The sequence below is a fragment of the Rhinopithecus roxellana genome, chromosome 11 (genome assembly GCF_007565055.1).
Source record: "Rhinopithecus roxellana isolate Shanxi Qingling chromosome 11, ASM756505v1, whole genome shotgun sequence".
Lineage (NCBI taxonomy): Eukaryota > Metazoa > Chordata > Mammalia > Primates > Cercopithecidae > Rhinopithecus > Rhinopithecus roxellana.
Window position 1 is genome coordinate 84482529 of NC_044559.1, and position 24253 is coordinate 84506781.

The 24253-nt window shown below is 38.1% G+C and overlaps 1 pseudogene; it reads left to right on the forward strand.

Annotated features, from left to right (window-relative positions):
- The first annotated feature begins 1024 nt into the window (after positions 1-1024).
- Positions 1025-23947, forward strand: LOC104659490 (annotated as a pseudogene).
- Positions 23948-24253: the final 306 nt, after the last annotated feature.

Below are 24253 nucleotides of genomic sequence, written 5' to 3' on the forward strand. Positions count from 1 at the left end.
AGGAAGCGGATCTTGCAGTGAGCCGAGATCGCGCCACTGCACTCCAGTCTGGGTGACACAGCAAGACTCCATGTGAAAAAAGAGACAAAGCTTTTTCTTTCCCTCCAGGAATTCACCCTCTCTCAAGAGTCATGGCATTTTCTATTTGCATTTGCTGTCTGATACCATTCTTGGTAAAGAAAATTTTAAAATGTTGATTATCAGTATGGATTTCACCACTCATTTTTATATTGTACAATACTAGTTTTCCTTGAAATTATAAGAGCATTTAACTAGTATGCAAAATGACTGAAATTACACAATGCCTGTTTTGTAGCTCATGTATGCATATGCAGTTATTGTTACCAGAACAGAGGAAGCACTGCACAGAACTAACTGATCATTTTCTTTTTTTATTTTTTGAGACAGAGTCTCACTCTGTCGCCCAGGCTGGAGTGCAGTGGCGCCATCTCGGCTCACTGCAACCTCCCGCTCTCGGGTTCAAGCGATTCTCCTGCCTCAGCTTCCTGAGAAGCTGACACTACAGGCACATGCCACAACACCTGGCTAATTTTTGCATTTTTAGTAGAGATGAGGTTTCACCATGTTGGCCAGGATGGTCTCTATCTCCTGACTTCATGATCCACCCACCTTGGCGTCCCAAAGTACTGGGATTGCAATTTCACTTCTTGATACATGCACCTTCTAACAACACAGTGCACTGATCTTGTGCTCTCGAGTCTCCCTGAATTCCTACACACCGTGGGTCATGGGGCATCACAGATGTTCAATGTGAATAAGGCGACAAGGAACACAGGAAACACACATTATGTGTATTTTTGCTGCTTACGCCTATTCCTCATTGTCTCATTGGATGTGATTTATAAAACATTAGAAAAAGATAAAATTATTAAGAGTTTCAAGGCAGTGATAGCAGAGCACTAAATCAAGCATCGGATCCTCTGAGCCTGGGGGTCTGCTGGGATTGCACAGGTTGCAAGCTCACACATCCAGTCTTGCTGTCAACACAATTCCATCTATGACGATGAAGCAAGGTAAAAAGATCAAACAGGAGTTCTCTGCTCTATGATGCTTGGACTGAGAAATCGCCTACCCTTCATGTTGCTGGAAGTCCAAACCAGGAAAACAAAACTGATATTCATCAGGAAGGATACACTGACGCTCACATATGCCAGTGGGAACTTGAGCAGGGACCCAGCTGATTTGACCTTCCTGCTCATCCTGTAGGTTTTCTGCACTGGATGGCTTGATTTTTCCTCTTTGTTAATAATAGGGTCAAGGCCAGCCAGGCGCGGTGGCTCACGCCTGTAATCCCTGCACTTTGGGAGGCCAAAGCAAGCAGATCATCTGAGGTCAGGGGTTCAAGACCAGCCTGGTCAACATGGTGAAACCCCATCTCTACTAAAAATACAAAAAAAATTAGCCAGGCATGGTGGCAGGCGCCTGTAATCCCAGCTACTCGTGAGGCTGAGTCAGAAGGATCACTTGAACCTGAGAGGCAGAGATTGCAGTGAGCTGAGATTGTGCCATTGCACTCCAGTCTTGGCAACAAGAGCAAAACTCCTTCTAATAATAATAATAATAATAATAATAATAATAATAATAACAATAACAAGGTCAAAGCCAGATGTGGTGGCTCACACCTGTAATCCCAGCACTTTAGGAGGCTGAGACAGGCAGATTGCTTGAGCCTAAGAGTTCGAGACCAGCCTGGGCAACCTGGTGAGACCCCCGTCTCTACAAAACATACAAAAATTAGCTGGGCGTGGTGGTACTTGCCTGTAGTCCCAGCTTCTTGGGAGGCTGAGGTAGGAGAATCGCTTGAGCTCAGGATGTGGAGGCTGCAGTGAGCCAAGATTGTGCCACTTCACTCCAGCCTCGGTCCCCAAGCAAGAGCTTGTCTCAGAAAACAAATGAATAAAATAAAATAGGGTCAGAAAAGAACAAAGGCCTTCTGGTTGTCTGTCATACCTGGGAACTCAGAAGACAAGATGAGAATACTGGAGAGTGATGGAGAGAGAAGGACCAGGAATGTGCTGCGTTGCTTTGCTTTCTGCATGCAACCACACACACCAGCTTGGATATGTTGGTTTTCCTACTGTGCGAGTCAGTAGTCAGTTTAGTTTTCTTCTGGTCAATCATTCTTTTTCATTTTATGCCCCAGTATCTTCTACACATTTCTTCTGAGCATTAAAACTCTTTGGCGCTCAATTCTAAGTTTAGTTTTCCTTGAAAAACCCCCATTTTAGTAAATGTTCCTCATTCTCTTTTAATGAAATTTTTCTGGAACATGGATTGTTTTGGTTTCATTTGTCACTGGCTTCATATTCTCCATTTTGAGAGACAGCAGACTGTAATATTATTAGTAATAATAAAATATTTCTTAAATATTTATTAAATGCTTACTATGTGCCAGATACAGTGCTAGGCATTTTATATTTATCAACTCATTTTGATGTTCCTAGAAACTTTGTGAGGTCGGTATTATTGTTAAAACTATTTTAAGGGCCTGGGTTCTTCACCCAGGGCTGGAATCAATCCTGGTTCATCCATTTACTAGCTGGGAGGCTATGGGCAACTTAACCTCCCTGTATTAGTCTGTTCTCATGCTACTAATAAAGATGTGCCCAAGACTGGATAATTTACAAAGGAAAGAGGTAAAATGAACTCACAGTTCCACTGCGAGGCTGGGGATACCTCACCATCATGGTGGAAGACGAAGGAAAAGAAAAGGGACATCTTACATGACACAGGCAAGAGGGCATGTGTAGGAGGACTGGGCTTTATAAAACCATCAGATCTCATAAGACTTATTCACTATCATGAGAACAGCATAGGACAGACCCATCCCCATGATTCAATTACCTCTCACCAGGTCCCTCCCATGACATGTGGGAATTATGGGAGTTATAATTCAAGATGAGATTTGGGTGGGGATGCAGCCAAACTGCATCACTCTCTGTGCCCTGGCTTCCTCATTGAATTTAAGTGAACTACTTAAAATATACTTAGAATAAAAACATCACCCTATTTACAACATGAACTGGAACTCTTCCTCCAAAGCTCATTAATTCATAGCTGATAATTTCAGGTCCTGGACTTTGCAGACACCTTTTCAGCTTCCATCTTTGAGTCATCCTGTCATCATCTCAAGACCTCATTTGCTCAGACTTCACTAACAACGGGCTGGTTGAGTCATCTAATTGAATGGCAGAAAACCACTGTTTCCACACCCTCAAATTTATTTTATTAAGTACAAATAAATATCCGATTCATTACAAATGACCTTTTAGAATTTGCAAACAGCCTCATGAGAGCGATATTCACAACCTTGACGGAGAGTATGTATTCAAAATATACCAACAGCTGTACAAAAATTATAATAAATACTCATCTCCTACAAATCAAAGGACTTGGTTTAGGTACAAGTTCAACCAGAATTCAGTTCTGTGACTTTGTATCTCTTATCCCACTTTCCTCCCCTGTGAATTGAGAATAATGTTACTTCTATTTACTTTTTTTTTTTTTTTTTTTGAGACGGAGTCTCGCTCTGTCGCTCAGGCTGGAGTGCAGTGGCCAGATCTCAGCTCACTGCAAGCTCCGCCTCCCGGGTTTACGCCATTCTCCTGCCTCAGCCTCCCGAGTAGCTGGGACTACAGGCGCCCGCCACCTCGCCTGGCGAGTTTTTTGTATTTTTTTAGTAGAGACGGGGTTTCACCGTGTTAGCCAGGATGGTCTCGATCTCCTGACCTCGTGATCCGCCCGTCTCGGCCTCCCAAAGTGCTGGGATTACAGGCTTGAGCCACCACGCCGGGCCACTTCTATTTACTTTTTCGGAAATAGTGTGAATCCAAGGAGATAAAGTATGTGGATGGAACTTTGCAACTTAGAAATCAGTGAGTCTATGACAGGTATTATGATCACCTGTTATAATCTACATATACAACACAAATTGAACATATGAAAGGGGTTTTTTCTGCCATTCTGCCATCTGAAATATTGATTAGATGTCTAGAATGAAGAAATGCTTCAGAACTATTTCTGGCTTGTATTTTCTCGACAAAACCACAGTTCTCTACTTTACCTCATAGACACTATTACCACCTGTTATATTTACTTCTAGAGTCTAGCTTAATGGTTTCTCTGAAGAAAAAGACCTGGAAATGGATTCTGAGTTCATCTTAAGTAGAACCTAACTTGCTTTTCTTTACAAAATACAAATTCCATTTAGTTGTTAGTTTATTCTTTCAAGAAAGGATGTTTAATCTAATTGGCCCTTTTAGAGTTAAGATTCTTTCCTCAGAGGGCAGAGCAGCCCTTGCTTAATCTTTAGTCCACCAGTTGCACAAAATCATAAAATCGCAGTAGTACAGCTGCTCTGAGGCCTTTTATGACCCCGAAAGGGAAGTCATCTCTATACAATAGTGATAATAACAGTATCATCTAACAGCTGAATACTGCTTTAGTTTACTGTGCACTGTAGCTTCGATGTGGTGTCTCTGCCAAAACTGATGTTGAAATTTGTTTCCCAATGTGGCAGTGTTGAGAGGTGGGGCCTAGATGGAGGCTTCTGGGTCATGGGGACAGGATCCTCATGAATAAATTAGTACCCTCCCGTGGGGGAGTTCTCCCTTGCCTGAGAATGCATTCGTTTTTGAGAGCAGGTTGTTAAAGACGCTGGCTTCCTCTGTTTCTCTCTCTTGGGATGTCATCTCTGTACATGCCCACTCCGCTTCTACTTTCTGCCCTGAGCAGAAGCAGTCAGAGGCCCTCCCAAAAGCCAATTAGATGCTAGCATCATGCTTCTTGTATCAGGTTGGTGCAAAAGTAATTGCAGTTTTTGCCATTGGAAGTAATGGCTGTGCAACCCTCCAAGAGTGAAGTGACAGCCTTGTGTGTGATCTTTCTGCCCTCCCCAAGTTTGCATTTTCGACATTAAAGTTTACTTTTTAATTTAAAAAAAAAGAATCCCATCCAGGCACGGTGGCTCACGCCTACAATCCCAGCACTTTGGGAGGCCGAGGCAAGTGGATCACCTGAGGTCAGGAGTTCAAGACCAGCCTGGCTAACATGGTGAAACCCCACCTCTACTAAAACTACAAAAATTAGCTGAGTGTGGTAGTGCATGCCGGTAATCCCAGCTACTTGGGAGGCTGAGGCACGAGAATCACTTGAACCAGAGAGGCGGAGGTTGCAGTGAGCCGAGATTATGCCACTGCACTCCAGCCTGGGCGACAGAGTGAGACTCCATCTAAAAAAAAAAAAAAAAAAAAATCTTGGGTAACCCTGATGGTCTCTGGTCTATCTCATCTCTAAATTTTATTAACTTCTTTATTAGCTTGAGTTTCCATTCATTCTATCTCATCTCCCTGTACTACAGGATATTGAGCAGAGGAAGAAAGCATGGGTAAGAATGGATGGGCAGATGTTATGGGCAAAGGTAGATACTGTGAGATAGAATGGGAAGGGGGAAGGTCAGGCTGAAATGATCATTTGGACAGCAGAGGATGCTAGGAAGAGGGCGGCAGAAGATGGAACAGCAATCCACATGATGCAGAACACACATGATAGAAGGAGATATCAGAGTATTGATTAGCAGAGACCTCACTCAAGAAAACAGTATAGGCAGAGCTGCTGGTGGTGTTGTTACAGTGCTTCCCAGGGTACCGTATGGACCTAGGGCTGCAATTTTTAGATAAAACAATCTCTTCAGTATGAACATTAGTCACTCTTAAAGCACATATTCGTTTACTGATCCATTTGTTGTATGCCAGTAGTTCTATGCAGAAACACTCCTCCAACTTCAAATACATTTGCAGATGTTGCTGTGTAAACATATCCTTTATTATATACACACCTCTATTCATACTTCAACCTTTCATTTGGCTGTAAAAGAGTCAAAGGATCCTAGGCTCCACGGCAAGGCTATTCCCAGTAATGTTCTCCTGGGTAAAGGCTAAGCCATTGACAAGTGCTCTCCTTATGCCTCTGTATGGTGGGCTGTGCATCCCCTGAATTGTTGTGTGGTTTAGATTAGATCTCCCCAGTTTGTTGATGAGAATGTCAGGTAGGACAGAATCAAAGGCTTACAGAAGTCTAGAGAGATTACATCTATTGCATCCTTTTTATCTACAAGGCCTGTCACTCTATCATAGAAGGAAATTAAATTGGTCTGGCATGATTTGTTCCTCTAAAAGCCGTGTTGGTTGCTACCCAGTCTGTTATGTTCTTCTGGGTGATTGCAAATTGATCATTTTGTTGATTTATCTTCGTAACTTCCCTGGCACTGTGTTTTAGACTGACCAATATTTCTTCTCCTTTCTTTCAAAGATTGACATTGTATTTGCTTTTTTTCCTCTTCTTTAAGGATTTTTCCTGATGTGCATGCCTTTTTTATTTCTTTATTATAATTGATTGAGGTCTGATGCTATGTTCCAAAAATTCATTTGCATATTTTTTATAATCTGTTATTTGATTAATTTTCAAAAATTGGCTTATTTTAGGCTGTTTTCATTCATTTCCTCTACCCCTCTATTTAGTCACTTAGTCAACATTTGTTGAGGACCTAGGAGCTGGGAAAACAATGATCAGATAAACAATGAATTATGAAGTCTCTTGTGAAACTAATAGTTAAGTGTGGGAGACATACAAATTAAAGAGATGACTATGATACAGTGTTGAAAGGACTGTAATGGGGTGAGTAAGATGGAACACCTAGAACAGGTATTTACCCCAATCTTGAGTACATCAGGGAAGGCTTCCCAGAGGAGTTGATGTGTAAACTGAGTTTTCTTGGCTAAGTACAAGTTAGCAGAAGCCAGATATGGAAAGTGCTGGAGAGAGAGGGCAGGACAGAAAGTAAGGCATTTCAAGCAGAGAAAACAGCATCAACAAAAGTATAGCTGTGAGAGTGACATGGGTTAGGGGATAGCATGGCAGTTCAGCAGGACTAGAGAGAGACTTCTTATGTCAGACACTGGATAGGCAGGCCTGTAATAGAGCTGGAGAATATGGCAGCGGGTGCTCATGAAGTTCTTCAATGCCAACAAAATAAGTATGGGCTTCTTCTTGAATGTATAGGAGGCATTCAAACCTCATTCAGTGAATTTTTTGTTTAGTACCTATCATTTTAATGAGATAGATTACCTTAAGGATCAGAAGATATAAAGAAATTTAGAATATATTCTTAATCCCAAAGTGCCTTGCAAACCACTCAAGGAGTGAGAACTTACAGACATAAAACAATTGAATTGCAATATAAATATTTTGGCTAAAGGCTGAATAAGTCTTTCAGAGAAGCATTTCTGGGAGTTCAGAGAGACCAGTCTTTGAGGTTGGGTTTATCTATGTTATTTAAATTAACAATGAAGTAAGAAACATCTCTGGGTTTGATCACTTGGATAGAATCCAAACAACATACACTCAAATTATAAATGACCCCATATTCCAATGATTGTTCACTACCAGCCACAAACTTTGTTTGCCAATAATCTTAGTCCTTATTGCTATGGCAATTACTTTAAAAAATGAAGGCAAGTGAAAAAAATGCTACTGCTTTTTTTTGAAAATGATACATTAAATAGCTCAAACCAACTCCCTGGCTGAGAAAAATTAGACTAGCTGGAAAAATATTCTAAAAAGTCTATTTGAATATATTGAAGGGATGACAAATTAGAGATAAATTACTATACCAAGACCTTGAGGAGGATGGATGTTTAGGGCAATAACTAGAATATTTGGGGGCTTTCCTTTAACCCTGATGTTTTCTTCCCTTCCAAGTACGGAGAGATTGAGTGGCACTTTTGACAATCTTTTAGTGCTAAGGCAACAGGTACTGGTTAGCAGGACTCGTTCAAGCTATAGGTATGAGTGAACCACTCTTACTTTAGTTGAGACTCTGAGGGTTGTGTCCTAAGAATACGAATAAACAAAGCAGTAGGCCTTACAACTAGAAAAGCTCAGCTTTTTACCATTGCAATCCTTAATATTAGAGTAAGGGTTTCCTGCAGTATTAATGCTTCCAGGTATCTTGCACACTCAAGAAATATAGAACCTTTCTGAAGGAAGATAAAATAGATCTTCGTCTTAAATTTTGTCTAGAATAATCATAGCATGAGGAAGCAAGACAATATGAAAGAAAACCTGCAGAAAGATCCAATAACAGAAAAAGACCCATAGGATCCCCAGATACTGGAACATTCAAACATAAACAACAAAGGAGCTCCCCTATGTTCTATATTCAGGAAGATAAAAGATAATTAATAACTTTATTAGAGGACTAGAAAGTCTAACAAGAACTAACATGAAAATTCTAGAATTGAAATAAAGTAATTGAAAATGTGTATATGTGGTTTTAATAACAAGTTAGATTTAGGTTAAATAGAAGATAAGATGCAGCTAAAAAAAGATTAAAAAGGTTATGAATTAAGAAGCCCTATGAAGTCCAAGCAGTATGAGTAAAAAGAAAACCACACTTAAGTATATTATAAAAAATCTTACCACCAGAAGCCAGAAGGGGGAAAAAGGCATATTGCTTTTAAAGGAGTAATAATGGGCTAATGACTGACTTCTCAATAGAAAAGAAAGTCAGAAGACAATAGAATAATATATTTAAATTGCTGGAAAAAAAAAAAAAAAAAAAAAAACCCTGACAATCCAGACTTTTATACCTAGTGAAAGTATCCTTTAGGAATGAAACATATTTTGAGACAAAAATGATAATAATTCATTATTTGTTGACCAGCAGTAATGAAAATACTAACCATTTTTCTCTAATTAGATAGAAATTGACTCTAGAGTGAGGTCAGAAATTAAGGAAGAAACAGAGAGAAAACAAGGGAGCCAATGGGAGTATATATTCAACATTGGCTGATTGAAATAATAGTTATGCCTTATGAGTATTAAAATGTATGTGGAAATCAAATACATGATAGCAATGTCACTTAAGTTGGGGAGGTGATAAAGTTAAAAGGTTTTCAGGTCATTGCATTGTCTAGAAAGAATTGTAAAAGTATCAATTATGTTAGACTTTGATAAGTCAGCCATGCATAGTAGAATGTTTAATGTAACCAACAGAAGATGTGTAAAAGACAGTATATCTTGGTGAACTTGAAAACACAGCAATGGAAATGACCAAAAATAAAATACAGAGACAAAGCCGAAAAAGAAAGCATAAAGGATCGATAGTCAGTGGGACAGTTAAAAGAGGCTAATATACACACAGAGTCTGTTATGAAGGGGAAGAGTGGGGGAAAACTATGTGAAATATAAAAGTAGAAAATTTTTCTAATTTGATAAAAACTATAAACAGAAACTCAAGAAGTGTAAGAAATCCTAATTATGAGAAACATTAAGAAAACAACCCCTAATCACATCACATTCAAGTTGCTGGAAACCACTGATAAAGAGAAAATCTTAAAAGTGATAGGAGGAAAAAAATATAATTACAAAGAATCTATGATAAGAATGATGACAAATTTCTGCTTAGAAACAATCCAAGTGAGAAGACAGTGGAGTAACATCTTCAAATTAATAAAAATCTTCCATTTTAGAATTCCACATTCAGCAAAATTATACTTCAAAAACAAAGGCAAAATTAAGTTTTCTTCCAGACATAGGAAATCTGTAAGACTTTATTACTATTTGGTGAATGCTAAAGGTAATCCTTCAAGCAAAAGGAAAATGATGCCAGTTAAAACTCTGGATCTGTATTACACACACACACACACACACACACACACACACACACACACACAAATAGCACCAGAAATGATAACTATGAGGATAAATTTAAAAATATTTTTCCTATTATTTTCATGTCTTTAAAATATAATTGAGCAAGTAAGAAATAAAAATGTGTTGTATGATTGATAGCATATATAGAAGTAAAACAAATGGCAACAACAGTAAAAAGGGTACAAAGAAACAAGAAAGAGGGCGCTTGTAATGTTCTTGTATTTTAAAGGCAGTAGTATAATATTACTTGAATTTAGACTGTGATAAGCTGAAGAGCCATGCTATACACTGTAGGGCAATCACAAAAATAAAACATCAAAGAATTTTAGCTAATTAGTCAACAAAGATAATAAAATTGAATATTTAAGAAGTATTCAATCTAAAAGAAGGCAGGCTTAGCATAGTGGCTCACACCTGTAATCCCAGAACTTTGGGAAGCTGAGGCAGGAGGACTGTTTGAGGTCAGGAGTTTAAGACTAGCCTGGGCTACATAACAAGACTCCATCTCAACAAAAAGATAAAAGGTTAGCTGGGTGGTGGCATGTGTCCGTAATTTAAGCTACTTGGGAGGCTGAGGTGGGAGGATTACTTAAATCCGAAAATTTGAGGTGAGCTGTGATCATGTCACTGCACTCCAGCCTGGGCATCTCCATCTCAAAAAAAAAAAAAAAAAAATTAGCTGGGCATGGTGGTGCATGCCTGTAATCCCAGCTACTTGGGAGGCTGAGTCAGGAGAATTGTTTGAACCAGGGAGGTGGAGGTTGCAGTGAGCCAAGTGCACGTCATTGCACTCCAACCTGGGCAACAAAGCGAGACTCCGTCTCAAAAACCAAAACCAAAAATCAATAAAAGGCAAAAGAACAAAAAGAAAGAAAGAAAAAGAAAACGAGAACAAAGAATAGATTATACAAGTAGAAAACAAATCAAAACACAGGAGACTTAATCCTCCCATAGCAATAACCACATGAAATGTAAATGTTATAAATACCCCAATTAAAAGGCAGTGACTATTAAGTAAGATTTTAAAAAGCAAGACTCAACTATATTCTGCCTATGTGAAGCCAACTTTTAATATAAAAACACAAATAAGCTAAAAGTAAAATAATGTAAAAAATTCAACATTAACATTAGTCAGAAGAAAATGAAAATGATGATATTAATATCAGAAAAAACAAAATCCAGAAAAGACTAAAGATTTAAAGAATAGTTTTATAATGACATAAGGATCAATTTATGAAGATATAACATTATAAACATTTTTTGAACCTATTGAAACTGCTTCAAACTATATAAAGTACAAATAAATAAACTTGTAAAAATAAATAGATAAGTTCATAAATTTTATTCAGATATATCAATTATTGGTAGAATAAGTGGAAAAAATGAGTAAAATTGAAGACTTTAACAGTACTACCAATCCACTTTCACAGTCAACCAATCTACTTTATATGAAGTCGACCATATTTCTACAGTCAACTATTCAACCTAATGACAGTTTCAGAAAACTCTATCAAAAAACAAAAGAATACACATTTTTTTTTTCAAGGGGCCTAGAACATATTTACCAAATAGATCATATGCTGGGAATAAACACACTTTTAAAAGTGTACAAGGATTGCAGTCACACAAAGTATATTTTCTGACAGCATTGAAACTAAAATGAACAGAAAGATCTTTGGAAAATTCTCAAATATTAAGAAACCAAAGAATACCCTCCTAAATTGCTGTTGGGTCAAATAGAAAATCAAAAAGGAAATAGAAAAAACGTTGAATTTAATTAAAATGACAACACAAGATATAAAAATTTGTGGGATGCTACCAAAGCATAATTTAGAGGGAAATTTATAGCACTGAGCAACACATTAGAAAAGAGGAAAGATCACAGATCAGTGACCTTAGCTTCTAAATTAAGAAACTAGAAAAGGAAAAGGAAATAAAACTTAAAGTAAGCTCAAAATCAAAAATAAATCAATGAAACAAAAAAAAAAAAAAAAAAAAAAAAGGAAAAAAAGCAATAGAGAAAAATGAATAAAACCAAATGCTGGTCCTTTGAGAAGATTAATAACACTTATATAAACCTCTATTTGTACTGATTAGGAAATAAAGAGAGAAGACACAAAATATCAATATAATGAATAACAAAAGTGACATCTCTTTAGGTTCTACATACATTAAAAGAAAAATAAGAAAACCTTATGAAACATCTTTTTTATTTTTTTTTTTGAGACGGAGTCTCGCTCTGTCACCCAGGCTGGAGTGCAGTGGCCGGATCTCAGCTCACTGCAAGCTCCGCCTCCCGGGTTCACGCCATTCTCCTGCCTCAGCCTCCCGAGTAGCTGGGACTACAGGCGCCCGCCACTTCGCCCGGCTAGTTATTGTATTTTTAGTAGAGACGGGGTTTCACTGTGTTAGCCAGGATGGTCTCGATCTCCTGACCTCGTGATCCGCCCGTCTCGGCCTCCCAAAGTGCTGGGATTACAGGCTTGAGCCACCGCGCCCGGCCATGAAACATCTTAAGTCATTAATTTTGACCTCTTAGATGAAAGAAACAAATCCTTGCAAGACATAAACTACCAAAGTTCACTAATAAAGATATAATCTCTATATGCCTTTATTTGTTAAATACATTTATTTTGTGGTTAAAAAATCTTCACCTTTAAAAATCCTATGGACAGCATCATGTTTAGTGGTAAAACACTGATTTTGTTTCCCCCAAAGATTAAGAAGAAGGCAAAGACTTCCACTCTTAACACCTTGATTCAACATCGTAATGGAGGTTCTAGTCAATGCAATAGGCAAGAAAAGGGAAAAGCATTCCTTTGGTAGAGAGAAACAGAGAGGATGCCAGTAACTGTTCTTATAAGGGCACTAATTTTATTGGATCAGGATACCACCTGCATGACCTCACTTAACGTTAATTACCTGCAAATATAGTCACATTTGAAGTTAGAGTTTCAGCACATAAATTTGGTGGGGTTTGGGGAGAGACACAATTTAGTCCATAGCACCTAGGGTTAGACAAAATGTATTAGCTACAATGCCAAGAACATGATATATTAAAAAAGGAATAAACCATGAACTATCAAGGATCTAGAACCAGAAATCCCACTTGACCCAGCAATTCCATTACCCTGTATATACCCAAAAGATTATAAATCATTCTACTATAAAGACACATGCACACGTATGTTTGTTGAGGCACTGTTCACTATAGCAAAGACTTGCAACCAGCCCAGATGCCTATCAGTGATAGACTGGATAAAGAAAATGTGGCAAATATACACCATGGAATACTATGCAACCACGAAAAAGGATAAGTTTATGTCCTTTGCAGGGACATGGATGAAACTGGAAACCATCATTCTCAGCAAAGTAACACAAAAACAGAAAACCAAACACGGCATGTTCTCCCTCATAAGTGGGAGAGGAACAATGGGAACACATGGACACAGGGAGGGGAACATCACACAACAGGGCCTGTTGGGGGATGGGGGGCGAGGGAGGGAAAGCATTAGGAGAAATACCTAATGTAGATGATGGGTTGATGGGCGCAGCAAACCACCACGGCACGTGGATACCTATGTAACAAACCTGCACGTTCTGCACATCTATCCCAGAACTTGAAGTATAGTAAAAAAAAATTTTTTTAAAGGAAAAAAACAAGCTACAGATTGGAAAAGGAGATTTTTCAAATCATGTTTCTGATAAAAGTCTTATATTTAGAATATATAAAAAAACTATCAAAATTCAACAATAAGAAACTAAAGCATCCAATAAAACAAAATAGGCAAATGACTTGAACAGCTATTTCACCAAAGAAGATATACAGATGGGAAATTAAAAAAAGGAAAGGATGCTCCACATTATTAATTATTAGAGAATTGGAAAGTAAAGCCTCAATTATTAATAGATACAACTCCACTGATTAGACCTATTACAGTATCTAAAATCAGCTAGGTACAGTAGATCATGCCTATAATCCCAGCAAACTCAAAACTGAGGCAGGAGGATTGCTTGAGCCCAGGAGTTTAAGACCATCCCTAGAGACAGGTATTCCTAGTTAGGTGTGGTGGTGCACACCTGTGGTCCCAACTACTCGGGAGACTGAAGTAGGAGGATCACTTGGGCCTGGGAGGTTGAGGCTGCAGTGAGCCATGATTATACCACTGTACTCCAGCCTGGATGACAGAGAGACATCTGTCTCAAAAATAAATGAATAAAAGAAAAGACAGTGCATGAACTTGAATCAGTGAAAACCCTGGTGCACTGCTTGTGGAAATACAAAATGATAATAATATGCAAAAACAGTTTGATGATGTTTTTAAAAAGTTAAACATATACCTATTGTGTACTCTAGCCATTCCACTTACAGGTGTTTATACATGAACAAATTAAATCATATGTCCAAACAAAGAGTGTCCACAAATGTTCATAGCAGCTTTATCTGTAATACTGTCAAACTGGAAACAACTCATATGCATATCAACAGATAATGGATAGTGAAATTGTGATACATCCAGACAACAGAATACCCCTTAATGACAAAATGAGTAATCTTTAACACATGCAATAGCATGGAAGACTCTCAATGATGAGTGAAAGAAGTCAGACAAAAATGTACATACTGTATGACTCCATTCATAATAGAATTCTAGAAAATGAAAACTAATCCGTAGTTCAAAAAGCAATTCAGTACTTGACTGGGAGCAGAGGGTCATGGGGAAAGGTTGGAGGGTTACAAAAGGTCACAAGGAAACTTTTGGGTGTGATGGATGTGTTCACTATCTTGATTTTGTGATGGTCTCTTGGGTGTATACGTATGTCAATACTAATCAAATAGTACATTTTAAATATGCGTACTTTACTGTATGTAAAATACACTTTAATAAAGCTATTAAAAGTCAATATATGAGAAATGGAATCTAAAATTTTAAAAATATACAGTTTACAATAGCATTAAATAACATGAAATATATCAAAGTAAGTTTGATCAAATATGTGAAAGTTCTCACTGGAAACTTTAAAAAATCTATCGAGAAAAATTAAACATACAATACATACTGGGACATATCATCAAAAGATGTCAAAAATGTCAACTGTCTCCAATTTTAATCAAACCACAAACTCTGTGTTTATGACTGTGTGTGTGTGAGAGAGAGAGAGAGAAAGAGGGAGAGACGGAGAGATTCTAAATGGATTGTAAAAATAAAAGAAAGATCAAGAATTGAACTATCTGAAGAAGTGCCAGATGGGAGAATTTGCTCTAGTAAATATCAAGACATCTTTATAAAGACACAGTAGTTAAGACGGTATAATATTGCCAAAAGGCTTGTATTAGTTCGTTTTCATGCTGCTAATAAAGACATACCTGAGACTGGGCAATTTACGAAAGAAAGAGGTTTAATGGACTTATAGTTCCACGTGGCTGGGGAGGCCTCACAGCCATGGTGGAAGGCAAGGAAGAGCTAGTCACATCTTACATGGATGGCAACAGGCAAAGAGAGAGAGCTTGTGCAGGGAAATTCCCATTTTTAAAACCATCAGATCTCATGCGACTTATCAACTATTGCAAGAACTGCATGGGAAAGACCTGCCCCCATGATTCAATTAACTCCCACTGGGTCCTTCCCACAATATGAGGGAATTATGGGAGCTACAATTCAAGATGAGATTTGGCTGTGGACACAGTCAAACCATATCAAGGCTATACCATTGGAACAGAATAGAGAGTTCAGAAATAAATGTACGAGTATTTGGACATTTGTTCTTGACAATGTTGAGTAGCAGAGCAGTGGGGGTCTTTTTGATAAATGATACTGTGTCAATAAAAAAAATCACAATTAACCCCAATCTTTCACCTTATGCAAATATTTATTGCAGGTGGATTGTATTAAGCTATAAATTCTGGAAGATCATATATATATAAATATTTTTATGTTATATAAAGATTTCTTAAACTATATGAAAATTATTATTTATAAAGGAAGAGATTGAGAATTTAGATTACATTAAATGTAAAAACTTCCGCTCATCAAAAGACACAAGAAAGTGAAAATGCAAGTCAAAGAGCAGAAAGGTTCTTCAGCACATGTAACTGACAAATATCCAAAATATAATGAGCTCCGACAAATCAAGAATGTAAAAGACATAGGATCCAATAGCTAAATGGGCAAAAAGCTTTAACTGGCACTCTTATAAAGAGGCTGCCCAACTGGGCAGTAAACTTCTCCATTTTATAATATTATTAGTAACCAGGGAAATGCTGTGTAAAACCGCAATGATATAACACTACTCATTCACCAGAATAGCAATAGTGAAAACAGCAACTACCAAGTATTGCCAATGATAGAAACACTGGAACTAACCTCTAACACATTGCTTGTGGGAATGAAAATTGGTAGAACCACACTGAAAAGCATTTTGGCCTCATCTATTTAAATTAAACATTTACATTAATCAATGTAAATTTGTTATATTACATTAATTTAAATTGAGCATTTAAATCAAGCATAGCATTGTGATCTGTAATTCCATTTCTTGGTATACACCCAATGAAAATGTGTGACTGTCATAAACAAGAATGACCACTTCAGGATTATTTTTCCTTGTCCCAAACTGAAAACAACCCCCAAACCATCAACATGATAGTAGATGTGCTTGTCCAGTGACATTTATATTGTAATGGAAGTAAATGAATCAATGCTCTGCTCAAAAACATAGTTGAATGTCACAAACAATGTTGAGTGAAAGAAGCTAGACATTTAAAAATGCTTGTTGTGTGATCCTATTTATAGAAAATTTAACAAATATGCAAAACTTTATTAAAGAATTTAGGGATATATGCATAGGTAGTAAAGCTATAAAGAAGAGCAAGAAAGTGAATACTACAAAAATAGGCGGAGTATTTTTTCCAATGCAGGTCAGCAGGGATTTCGAGTGAGATGCAGCAGAAAGAGAGTACTGTAGATTGCTGTCACCATTTTCTTTCTTGAACATTCAGGTGTTTACACTGGTTTTCAATTTATGGTAATTCACTGAGTTCTATATTGATATGTTGCATACTTTATTATACATGCATTATCTTTCACAATTTTTTTTTTTTTTTTAGGTGGAGGGATAAAAGAAGCTATGAAAATCAAAAGTGTCTCTGGTGGGAGTGACCTCAGTGATAGATTTCTAGGTAAGCCTGATTTTATCTTAAAGGATCTTTTCCCTACACTGGCTGTTTCTTTTTACTTCCTTCTGAAATATAATGTGCAATTTCACCAATTACAGCTTCATTCTGCACACTAATCACCTTTTGGAAAAAGGCAAATGCCTCTGGTTGTTTGAAGGACTGTCATCACAAATCTCTTGTTCCCCTATCCCAGAGTTCTAACAAGTCTACAATAATTCCTTTACATTATGGGTTAAGTCATCCTTCCTAAACTAGTCAGGAACTCCACCGTCATTTAAAAGTGGTTTCTGTAGGGATTAAATTCAGATTTTGAAATAAAATATGTGAATATGATCTATTTGTCATTTTGGGAATGCCTATACAGTGACTGGTATGACATACAGGAGAACTGACGGGATTTAGATTCTGACTAACTAGGCTCAAGTTTTGGTTCTACTCATTATCAGTTACTTTACTGAGAGAAAATTATGAAACCAGATTCCTACGTTGTAAAATCTGGTAAAAATACCTATCCCCCATAGATGTCATGGGGTGAAAATGATATAAAATGTCAAATAAATGTGTGAAATCAAGATTTCAAATTCACAACAGCAACAATAAAATTAGATATAAGAGATTAAGACAGACAAATGAGAATGTCATACAGGACTAAGTCATTGCTGTGGTTAGCTGGCATTCCTCAGAGGGGAAGTATTCTGAGCAACTGCCTTATAATCAAATCCCTTTCTGTTATCCTTAAAGGCTCAGAAAACATCCACGAAGTACTTTGTACTTATCTTTTGGCAGCTTTTGTGACTTGATATGTATATTTTCATCTGAACTCCTCCTCTGTAATTTCCACAAAGGCAGAGATAAGTGTCTGGCATTTAATCAAGAACAAAATGTTTGTTGAATTTGTTTAACTCTACTTGAATCTTTCTATCTACAATCTGAACCACATCTTGACATGGAATGATCTGTATACATCCTCCCTATCTGCTACCTAAAGTATGTACTTTTATTTGTCCTAGAACTATGTTGTGCATGAGGCTATATTGTGCATTGTTCTCAAGCGTGAGGCAACCTACGATTATATCTAATGAATTATTTATATATAGTATTTGGTATTTTTTTATAAAGAGATATTAATTTATCATGGACTTTATAGCCTAAGTCTCTACAAACTGATAAAAAATCGTGTCAGTTTTCAACTCTATATGCCCAGATTTATGTGCATTGAGAACCTCCTAGCCATGACTTAGGGAGTGTGCTGGATATCGCCAGTCATTCCACGGGAGTCACAGCTGTGGGCCCACATGGCAAACAGTTCCACGACCTTGTCCTCGGTAGCTCCATGCCAGCCCGACCAATTGGTTTTGCCATAGACATAGAAAAGCAGGGGAGGGAGTCACACCCATACCCTATTTGTCACAATAAACATATCCTTTCTAGCAAGCATGGCAATTGCATAACTAGATGTCACAAAATAAAAATGTTTAGCTTTTATATTCCTCCAAAACTTCTATTTCAAAGTTCCCGGTGCAAATAACCTACACCTATTCAACACCGATTCCTTGGTCGTGGAAATGGCCTAAGTTCCTTTCCTCCTTGCTGCAACCGCGTGGAAGAATTGTAACAGTATTGTAGCTCAGTATCTCTGCAGGACATATAACAGCAGGGATTGAATTAGCTCAGAAGCTATGGGCTGGGGTCTGGTGAACCATTCAGAGAAATCGAGGAATCAACAGAATATTCCAAGTGGCCCATTCTTCTGAGAAATTCACAGTTGTCTCCCGGGAGCTCTTCCCAGAGAGCCTTCAATATAGCTATTTATTATCTGAAGTTAGACGGCTACTTAATGCTTGGATCCTGGCTTTGAGTACTAAATTAATAAAAAACAAAGAGATGTTACATTATATGTATCTCTTACATTGACAGAGATATATATATATATATATATACATTTTTTTTTTTAGGGTGGAGTCTCACTCTGTTGCCCAGGTTGGAGAGCAGTGGCGCGATCTCGCTGCAACCTCTGTCTCCTGGGTTCAAGCGATTCTCCTGTCTCAGCCTCCTGAGTAGCTGGGATTACAGGCAAGTGTCACCACACCTGGCTAATTTTCGTATTTTTAGTAGAGACAGGGTTTCACCATGTTGGTCAGGCTGGTCTCAAACTTCTGACTTCGTGATCCGCCTGCCTCAGCCTCCCAAAGTGTTGGGATTACAGGCGCGAGCCACTGCATCTGGTCTACTTTTGTCTTTTCTAGTTTTTGTAGAGACAGTGTCTCGTTATATTGTCCAGACTGGTCTCAAACTCCTGGGCTCAAGTGATCCTCCATCTTGGCCTCCCAAAGTGCTGGGATTCCAGGGGTGAGCCACCGTAATGGCATATGTATACCTTTCCTGTCACACAAATCTATTTATTACTCTGTCCCCAATGGATGGCTTACCTTTTAGGTAAGGAATGAGAAGGGAAGAGAGAAGGGTGAAAGACAGCTGCCTCTTGGGGGTTATGGTTTTTGAACGTTTCCTGGAGATTTTTATTCTTAGTTTTTGTTCACACTGATGAAATAACCTGGTTGTGTTTCTATTGTTTTGGTCCACAGGGTCAGGGGCTCTTGTAGATAGAAGGATGGCTGGTTTCATGGTGACCCAAAATTAGCCTGGACTTCAAAGAACTTCCTCTTTTCTCTGCATGAAGAACTCTTTAAATAAGTCCTTTTTCCTTTTACAAGGTGAATGCTTCAAAGCACGTGGGAGGAGTATTTCCTTCTCAGTGTTTACCTTTCAAAGGTGAGGAGTTCACAGACATTTCTCTGTTTGTACAGTAGAATCCAATCGTTGGTTTGGAGGCGAGGGCTCTCTGCAGTCCTCTCCTACTGTCAGGAGCTTCCCGTGCTCATTTTTCATTTACTGATACACTAAAGGAGCTGTGCCCGGAACCAAAAAAAACTGCATTAAATTCCTCTGGAGTACATTTCTGTCAACATTGTATATCCCTAAAAACAGAACTTGGTCCTGTTTTTCAAAGCTTTTTTACTCTCACGGGTTACAAAATGTTCATAGAGTGGCCAGAAATGACAGGCAAAGTGGATGAGTGGGAAAGTGCATATATTTTCTCATTCCAGAAGGAGGGAGAATGACTATAAAATAAAGTAACAGGTTTCTAGCATATCCGCTTGGATTTATACACTCAGTTGAGTATGATCCCGTCAGTTAAGATAACTTTGGGATGCTCTACAAGATATTCAATAATGTGCAAAATGGTGCAATAACAGCTTTGGAAACATCTTGAAATTGTGTTCAGGTCCCCTAGGACATCATTTTATACTATTTTTAACCTTATTTGTAACTTTATTTTATCTTCTGTGGGAAGCTCTGTGAGAGTGAAGGCAGGAACTGTAGCTTTTTAGTCTAGAAACTCCCTTTGAGGAATAGAACAGTGACCTGTGCTTTATAGGATTTTAAAAAAATGTGTGGGTTATTTTGCATTCATATGAAAAATCTCTGAGTTAAATTTGATATTTTGTAACAACTAAAACCCATTTGGAATTGAATCTGGTAAAATACATTATCAATCCTTGTAATATTATTTAACAAAACCAATAGATCAATAAAAGTTGACAAGAAATAGGTATTGATTTGTATGTATGGTACATATGAATGAGTATTCATGATTGAAATACTATGATCGTGGGTAATAGAACAATGTGTAATACCCACTGAAAAGCAAATGAAAGAAAACATACCAAATGCTAATGTGAGGGTACTTGGATTATGAATGATTTTTTGGTACATTTATAGTAGGAAAAAGTAAATTCACATTTGAAAAAAAAATAACAAATCAGATTTTCTTTTGCAATGAATACATAGTCTCTGCCTGACAGAAATTATCAATGAGAAGATCAAAAGTATTTTAAACAATGGAATCAATGTGACAAATGTATTAATAAAATGAGTGAGAGAGCTGCTGTTTACTGACAAGTTCCTATGTGCCAAGCATAGTGTTATATACTGCATGCAAATGATCTCTAATCCACAAAATACCCTGCAAGATAAATATTTTAATTTTGATTTCTATTTTATAGAAAGTGAAGTGTCGAGACAGTAAGTCATTTGCCTAAGGTCACAGCTAGAGTATGGGATTGGGTCTATGCCTTTTTCGCTCTGAAACCCTTGCACATTCAGTGACATCAGAAAGCCTCTTTCTGTGTCCATCTGGCTTTCCCATTGGCTGAAGGCAAATGCCCTGACATGAGAGACCTTTTGCAAACTGACCCGTGTCTATCAATCCTTTCCCTCTTTCCCCAGCCAAACTGGCTGACTCACTCTCTTAATGCTCTTCACAGACATTCTCACGCCATGCCCTCTTCCTCCCAGGACCTGCAGGATTCTCCATCCTTTTATACCCATGTATAACCAATTCAAAAGCTCCAAAGCCATCAAGATTTTTGGGCTTCTCCAGTTTGTGGAATCGTGCCCACCTTTGAATTTTTATTGACTCTGTTCTATTCACCTGGCAGTGGCTTAATGGCAGCTCTTATATTTTCTCATATCACATATCAGTATTTTATGCATGTATAGTTTTCTCTCTACAATTGGAATTTTCTTTTCTTGAGGTCAGCATATGTATTTCATTTATTTTTGTATTCACTGTGGCAACACAAAAAGGGTAAGTGAACAGAACACGGAGTCCATGAATCAGAGGCTCTGCCACGTCTGAATTATGTGGCCATGAACAAGTCATATTGTTTCTTTACATTGTAGTTTCCTTATCTGTAAACTGTGGCTAATAATACTCAGTACTTCATAGATTTGTTGGGAATATTAAACAACATAAAAGATGTAAGGCATTTGTACATTTATAGGACACTAGAAGCACTCAATAAATATTATCATTAGTAGTAGTACTCATTAATAAACTATGTAATAATAATAATAGAGTGAGCAAAACAAAAGCACATACAGATCTTTTCACATCTCTTTTGGATCTTTTCAACATGCATAGGTATCTTTTTTCACTAAAAATTTTGCATTTCTTTGCTACATTTATAATATTTATCACAGTGCTAAAATATTTTTAAAAACACTTGATACACATTTGCAGAATGCCTCTGAATAAATGTGGCCACTTTTAAGTGATAACCAAAGTAAGAAAAAAAAAAAGAGAGAGAAAAAAGAAACAAAGACCAGAAAAGGAGAACTTTCAAAATAATGTCATGATTGGTATTAAGGCATGGGTATATTATAAAAATTAAGCAGACTTGTACAAATAAATCTTAGGTCATGGGGGGAAGGATTTTGAGTATGTTGTGGTTTTTTCACACTAGCAGTTACTTGATTGTGGAGTGATTCACAAGGAAACAGGTAGCATTCATGTTTGACTTTCTTGTTTGTGTATCAGAGATGGCCAGTGACTCATCTATGGATCAGAGTACATGCCTCTCTTGGAGAGACTATTGGTAAAATATGATGAATGTTTGCAAGCTAATTGGTGATCAAGATGCTCAATGCTATAAACTCATGTCGCATGAACATTAGGAAAAACAAATGACCTTACCACGCTTGTCTCTCCTGTACTATAAGCAAAGCTCTGGCAGATGGAATTCAATTTTAATCTTAAAATTTTTAAAAGTTGGCAGCCAAAACCAGTTCTCTTTTATTAATAGCAAAGCAAAGCTGTGTAGCGTCACCAGGAGACAAAAAAATAACTGCGGCATTTCTAGGCTGTCGGCTTCCACCTGGAGTTGGGTCTGTGTGGGTTTGTTCTGCTTCAGGCCTGTGCCTCAGGTGTTACTCTTGTGACTGGCAGGAGGCAGGGTGACCAGTTTAGGTTACCATCATGTGTAATGACAGGTGATAAGTCAACTGTCCTCCCTCTTCCTAAAAACAGTCCGACTGTCCTCCCTTTTCCTAAAAACAGTCGAGTACTTAAAATGCCAATCTGAATTGCAGACAGTCTTCACCACCATAGACTTAGCAAGGAATCAGACCCACAGTGCCTTAACCCCAGGTGTGTTTATAGCAACATCAATGGTCATGAGCTGTTTCTCAGATGTTAAATTCTGACATTATTCAGAATTGGATGAGTAGACTGCCAATAACATCATTTACAACGCATTACACAATGTACATACTGCCTCAGGAAGACAAAGCTCACTTGAAAAGTATCTCCTAGGTCGTGGCTTTGCTCCTGCTCTGTGGGAAAATAACCCAGGCCCCTTCATGTGACTGTGGGCACAGGGGAACTGAAGTGCTCATGGTTCTGCTCTAGGTCTCTGCGGGAACAGGAACAGGAGCCACGGGTGGGACCTTGAGCACCCATTGGGTCACCTTCGAGGTGGACAAGAATGAGAACGTCACCCATCACCGTGGTGAAGGGCATTGGGCTTTCAGAACATGTGATTGATTTAATGAAGGAATCCTCTCCATCTGGTTCAAAGTCTCAGTGGTGTTCTGGTGCTTATGATGCCTTGGTTTCTGATGAAGAATTGAAAAGAAGAGTAGCTGATCAGCTGACATTGGAGCAAGTCAAGGAACAAACTGCAGATCAGAAATGACTAAAGCAAGCCACAGAGCTGGAGAGAGAGAGGGCTGCTGCCAATGGGCAATTAACCAGACCCATCCTTCAAGAGAGGATATCAAGCCAGGAGGAAGGCGCTAAGGCAATGCACCTGGCTAGGCAGCTGGAAGAGAAGGACCGCATGCTAAAGAAGTGGGTTGCATTCTGCAAAGTGGAGCTGGCTAGACTGGAGGAGAGGAACTCATAGTTCTGCAGATTTACCACTGAACAATATCAGAAAGTTGCTGAAGAGTGGAAGCACAGTTCAAGTGTATGAGTCTCATCCAGTCTATGCTGACTTGCAGGCCAAAATTCTTCAGCCTTACTACGAGAACACCCACCAGACCTTCAAATGCTCCACTCTGGCCAGCCGGTATATGCACTACGTCAATCATGCCAAACAGAGCATGCTTGAGGAAAAAGTATTAAAAACTTTTAGAACAAGCAAAACACCTTCAACTTTAATTTCAGAGAGGGAATATTTTTTTTCCTAGTAAGAAAATAACCCATTTAAAGAGACGAGCACTAATGAGAAGAGCACTCAGGAGAGACAACGAAGAATGGATTCAACAGAATCATATTGCATTTTGATTGGCAGCAATTCGAAGGGTGGCCAAAACCTTAGATCAGGATCAGTCATCAACGGATGCAGATGCTTTTCAGTATTAGTAAACCCTTCTTATGATGATTAAAAGAGAAGGGCAGCCCTCTCCACCTTTTGGTACTTTCTATTCAACTTCTACCGACCATAAAATGTTTCTCTTCTAAGCAAGCCCCATCATTTGGTGAACCACCACCCT